Below are 6,925 nucleotides of genomic sequence, written 5' to 3' on the forward strand. Positions count from 1 at the left end.
AACGCAATGTAAAAGTCCCACACGTAAGGCTACGTGTTAAGTTTTCGTTTCAACGGTATACGCACTTCGGAAGGAACCGGTCAAGAAAAAAATCAAACGGGCTGCTACGGCAGCGCAAACAAGTCAGAGAGCGTGAAGAAAAGCCCCAAGATATCGCTCCCTCTCTTTTGTTCTGCTGTTCGTAAAGATGTTTCTTGACCCCTTTCCTTCCGATCTGCATATTAGCCTTAAAGTACGGTATGCTGATCGGAAGGAACGCGGTCAAGAAATGTTGCGTGTTCTTTTCGTGACCCCCCCCAAGAAATGTTGACAGTTCGGTATGAGCGCGATTGTCGGTGTGCGCGCTTGAGGTTCTTTCGAGGAAAAAATAAAAAGATTAAAAATATTCAAAAGTTCAAATTAAATCGGAATTAAATAGATTCAAAATGTTTATTCAAAAAACTTTTAACAACAATTATGAACAAAATTAAGAAATCAATAATTGAAAATTTCTTTAAAAAAAAAAACAAAAAATTAGGAAGTCTTAAATTTTGAAACCAGAAAAACTAAAATTAAAAAAAATGTTATTGTGAAATAAGGAAATCAAAAAATAACGTAATCAAATAAGGAAATAAAAAAATTAGGAAATTAGGAAACCAGGGAATTAGGAAATTTGGAAATTATGATATTAGCAAATTAGTAAAATATAGAAAATAATAAAATTAAGAAATTATGATACAAGGAAACAAGGAAATTAAGAAATTAGGAAATTAAGAAATTACGAAATTAATATGAAAGGAAATTAGGATGTTAGGAAGTTAGGAAATTTGGAAATGAGGAAATTAGGAAGTTAGGAAATTTTTAAATTAGGAAACTAGGAAATTAGGAAGTTAGGAAATTAGGATATTAGGAAGTGTGTAAGTTAGAAAATTGGGAAATTAGGATATCAGGAAACTAGGAAATCTGGAAATTAAGAAGTTAGGAAGTTAGGAAATTAAGAAGTTAGGAAATAAGGAAATCAGGAAATTAGGAAACTAGGAAATTAGGAGTATAGGAAGTTGAGAAGTTAAGAAATTTGGAAATATGTAAATTAGGAAATCAGGAAATAAGGATATTTGGAAACTAGGAAATTAGGAAGTTAGTAAATTTGGAAATTAATAAACAAAGCTGGTACAAATGGTTTTTTCTTAAATTCTTAAATTCTTAAGTTCTTAAGTTCTTAAGTTCTTAAGTTCTTAAGTTCTTAAATTCTTAAATTCTTAAATTCTTAAATTCTTAAATTCTTAAATTCTTAAATTCTTAAATTCTTAAATTCTTAAATTCTTAAATTCTTAAATTCTTAAATTCTTAAATTCTTAAATTCTTAAATTCTTAAATTCTTAAATTCTTAAATTCTTAAATTCTTAAATTCTTAAATTCTTAAATTCTTAAATTCTTAAATTCTTAAATTCTTAAATTCTTAAATTCTTAAATTCTTAAATTCTTAAATTCTTAAATTCTTAAATTCTTAAATTCTTAAATTCTTAAATTCTTAAATTCTTAAATTCTTAAATTCTTAAATTCTTAAATTCTTAAATTCTTAAATTCTTAAATTCTTAAATTCTTAAATTCTTAAATTCTTAAATTCTTAAATTCTTAAATTCTTAAATTCTTAAATTCTTAAATTCTTAAATTCTTAAATTCTTAAATTCTTAAATTCTTAAATTCTTAAATTCTTAAATTCTTAAATTCTTAAATTCTTAAATTCTTAAATTCTTAAATTCTTAAATTCTTAAATTCTTAAATTTTAAATTCTTAAATTCTTAAATTCTTAAATTCTTAAATTCTTAAATTCTTAAATTCTTAAATTCTTAAATTCTTAAATTCTTAAATTCTTAAATTCTTAAATTCTTAAATTCTTAAATTCTTAAATTTAAATTCTTAAATTCTTAAATATTAAATTCTTAAATTCTTAAATTCTTAAATTCTTAAATTCTTAATTTAAATTCTTAAATTCTTAAATTAAATTCTTAAATTCTTAAATTCTTAAATTCTTAAATTCTTAAATTCTTAAATTCTTAAATTCTTAAATTCTTAATTCTTAAATTCTTAAATTCTTAAATTCTTAAATTCTTAAATTCTTAAATTCTTAAATTCTTAAATTCTTAAATTCTTAAATTCTTAAATTCTTAAATTCTTAAATTCTTAAATTTAAATTCTTAAATTCTTAAATTCTAAATTCTGAAATTCAAATTCTGAAATTCTGAAATTCTGAAATTCTAATTCTGATTCTTTAATTCTTTAATTCTTTAATTCTTTAATTCTTTAATTCTTTAATTCTTTAATTCTTTAATTCTTTAATTCTTTAATTCTTTAATTCTTTAATTCTTTAATTCTTTAATTCTTTAATTCTTTAATTCTTTAATTCTTTAATTCTTTAATTCTTTAATTCTTTAATTCTTTAATTCTTTAATTCTTTAATTCTTTAATTCTTTAATTCTTTAATTCTTTAATTCTTTAATTCTTTAATTCTTTAATTCTTTAATTCTTTAATTCTTTAATTCTTTAATTCTTTAATTCTTTAATTCTTTAATTCTTTAATTCTTAAATTCTTAATTCTTAAATTCTTAAATTCTTAAATTCTTAAATTCTTAAATTCTTAAATTCTTAAATTCTTAAATTCTTAAATTCTTAAATTCTTAAATTCTTAAATTCTTAAATTCTTAAATTCTTAAATTCTTAAATTCTTAAATTCTTAAATTCTTAAATTCTTAAATTCTTAAATTCTTATATTCTTAAATTCTTAAATTCTTAAATTCTTAAATTCTTAAATTCTTAAATTCTTAAATTCTTAAATTCTTAAATTCTTAAATTCTTAAATTCTTAAATTCTTAAATTCTTAAATTCTTAAATTCTTAAATTCTTAAATTCTTAAATTCTTAAATTCTTAAATTCAAATTCTTAAATTCTTAAATTCTTAAATTCTTAAATTCTTAAATTCTTAAATTCTTAAATTCTTAAATTCTTAAATTCTTAAATTCTTAAATTCTTAAATTCTTAAATTCTTAAATTCTTAAATTCTTAAATTCTTAAATTCTTAAATTCTTAAATTCTCAAATTCTTAAATTCTTAATTTTTCATTCTAGATTTTTTTAATTTTGGAAGAAATAGAGTTTTTGATTGTTATAATTTCGAGGTTTTCATAAATTGTTGACGAAATTCCTTAAATTTGAAATTTCGACTTTACATTCGTTCCGATTTCTGAGCTATTTTATAAACATTATTATTAAAATTATTAAATTCTGCATATTTTTATTTAAAAAATTTTTTTGAAATTTCTTTTTTTGATTTTTAAAATTTTTGAATTTGTTGTTAGGTTGGATTTCAAAATTTCAGATTATTATTGTATTTCCAGTAAGAACATAGACATTTGTATGATTATTGTCAAGTTTAATTTTACTCTGATTTACTGCATTTTGGTCCCGCGCAGGGGACTCGTAATATAGAGTACTGGTGGGTACTAGCAATAAATAGTTGGTGACACGATGGCCGACATCTATAAAGATAACTTCTTTTTTTTACTCCATTTCGACCAAAAAACTAAATCTGTCCTTTAAATTTCAATATTCATTACATCATTTTGAGATTCGGCGGGAATTTTAAATATTATTATATCACAGACAATATATCCTTTACAAAATTATTTAAACGTTTGTAGTTATCAGTCGCATTTAAAAAAGAAAAGGCAATTCTTTGATTTTTTCATCAAAACATGTTGCAAATAAGCACCGCGCGAAGAAACGTCAAACGCAATCTTTCCGTTTCTGTTACTTTTCAGCTGCGTACCGCTTAAGAAAAATCTTTTCGTGACCCTTTCCTTGACCGTTTCTTGGGCGTTTTTTTATATGGAGTTTTGCGTTCCTTCCGATCAGCATACCAGCCTTTAATCAGGAACATATCGGACGAGCAGCATCCCAGTCACGAAATATTCTAGCAGAGCTGGTTCTGCCAGAATCTTGCTAGAACGGTGGAACATTTCTGCTAGAATGCTGTAAGATCCAGCTCTGTGAGAACTCTGCTAGAATCCTGCTGGAACGTCGTGACTGGGATTCGGTAACTTGACTACGTTTTCAGTTCAGTTACCGAAGAAGTACCATATTTAAATTAATTAATCTGAAATCAGGGCCTCGCCTCGAAACGTCATACAGGAACAAAAGCGGCGAACCGAAGATTCGCGTGACGTTTTGGAATTTTGACAGTTTGGAACGCATGAATTACCCCATTATCGGTTTCCCGCACGGGTGAAATGGAAATTGTTGCACAAGGCTGAAGATGGAAATTTTGCAACTTATTTTAATTTATGCTAAATTTCAAAATTTAAACAACAATCTAAAGCAAACCGGGTTGGAAACTAAAGATAACCTAAAGGCACAATGATTTGTTGCGTAATCTTGCTTAGAATCACGATGAAAGCGGTTTAAACTGGGTGCAGAATAGTTGTCCGCAAAGCGGCCTCAATTTAGAACTGTCAAAGCGGAACCAATTTACTGTTCGCAAAATAATACCAAGAAGTGGCAAGTATTGTGATCGATCATATAATTTATTTTGTCATGAATATAAAAAGTCGATGGCGTCGAGCTATTAAGGTATTCGAAGTCAAAACATCTTAAGAAGAGGGTTGAAATGGAGATTGGCATGATTCGTTGCTAACATTTCAAAATTGCTATGTCTCACGCAAAACCTATGTTTATGACGCTTGTTGAAATGTTAGCGACGAATTATCAATAATTATGAATGGTACCTGCCTAATAATATTGGATAATCTTACTCCGATATTATCACTGCACATCAAAGATACATAATCTCGGAACTTCCATTCGGTTGCTCTTCTGATTCATGAAATTCCACCCACTTTTGACACAATTTTCCATCACGTGGAAAACAAAAAAGGGCTCTTTTGGCCGCCCATCGTTTAGAAGAAAAAGTGGGATGCACTTATTTTTTCATCGAAAACATCAACATCAACAGATCCAAAAAGTTTCAAAAAATTCACTTCAGCAGCAAAAAATATGTCACGCTTGAGCTTGAACATAGCCTTCTACTTTGTTTATGTTTACAGCTGTAGTGCTGTTGTATTAGTGGGGAGCAGTGGGGAGCTTTCGAAAATCACGTTACGCATTCTGTCTTTTCAGCACCCAGGGTTTAAATCCAAAAAAATCATATATTTTTTTTCTGTTCCAGAAATTTAACGAAATTTTATTCATTATGTATGACTTCAAAATTAGTACAGAACGGTTATAGAAAATTTTACAAATAATGATATTTTTTGGTTCGTCCACAAACAATCTCATGTTGGTAAACAAACGACGCCATATTGCCAATGTTGTTCGGTAGCTTATATCACACGCAAAACGGACATTAGGTATAAATTCCTAATTTTTAGGTATAATCGAACCTGACTGCAATAAGGTATTTTATTACTAATCGGCTATTAGTAATAAAATTACTAATAGCGTTTTAGTACGAGAATTCCTATATTTTAGGTATAATTGTAGAACCCAAATACCTAAATTTTAGGTATTTTCTGGAAAAGTGAGGCAACCAAAATAACTAATATTTAGGTATAATCCAAGATGGCGGACCATTATTATTCCTAATTTCTAGGTATAAATACCTAAATTTGAGGTATTTTCTGGAAAAGTGAGGGATCCAAAATAACTAATATTTAGGTATAATCCAAGATGGCGGACCATGATTATTCCTTATTTCTAGGTATAAAAACCTAAATTTGAGGTATTTTCTGGAAAAGTGAGAGATCCAAAATTACTTATATTCAGGTATAATCCAAGATGGCGGACCATGATTATTCCTAATTTTTAGGCATAAATACTTAAATTTGAGTTTTTTAGAAAAAAAGTGAGGGATCCACAATTACTAATATTTAGGTATAATCCAAGATGGCGGACCATGATTATTCCTTATTTCTAGGAATAAATACCTAAATTTGAGGTATTTTCAGAAAAAGTGAATGATCCAAAATTACTTATATTGAAGAATAATCAAAGATCAAATTAGGTATTAAGTATTATCCAAGATATATGCAGGCAGAAGAAAACAATGGTTTATATGATATTAATATTTTTATTTACATCAAACTTAACTATTTCATAAATGTTCACACCTAAAAATAAATATTAAAATTTAAATTAAATTTTAATTTTTAAATGTATCTAAATTTTTAATATTAAATTTATCAATTTTTTATATTTTGTTTTTTTTATGTTTTAATTTTTTATAGTTGAGTATTTTAGTATTTTAATATTTTAATATTTAAATATTTTATTATTTTAATATTTTAATATTTTAATATTTTAATATTTTAATATTTTAATATTTTAATTTTTTAATATTTTAATATTTTAATATTTTAATATTTTAATATTTTAATATTTTAATAATTTAATATTTTAATATTTTAATATTTTAATATTTTAATATTTTAATATTTTACTATTTTAATATTTTAATATTTTAATATTTGAACATTTTAATATTTTAATATTTTAATATTTTAATATTTTAATATTTTAATATTTTAATATTTTAATATTTTAATATTTTAATATTTTAATATTTTAATATATTAATATATTAATATTTTAATATTTTAATATTTTAATATTTTAATATTTTAATATTTTAATATTTTAATATTTTTATATTTAAATATTTAAATATTTAAATATTTAAATATTTAAATATTTAAATATTTAAATATATTAATATTTAAATATATTAATATTTAAATATATTAATATTTTAATATTTTAATATTTTAATATTTTAATATTTTAATATTTTAATATTTTAATATTTTAATATTTTAATATTTTAATATTTTAATATTTTAATATTTTAATATTTAAATATTTAAATATTTAAATATTTTAATATTTTAATATTTTAA

This window comes from Culex quinquefasciatus, chromosome 3, assembly GCF_015732765.1.
Source record: "Culex quinquefasciatus strain JHB chromosome 3, VPISU_Cqui_1.0_pri_paternal, whole genome shotgun sequence".
Classification (NCBI taxonomy): domain Eukaryota; kingdom Metazoa; phylum Arthropoda; class Insecta; order Diptera; family Culicidae; genus Culex; species Culex quinquefasciatus.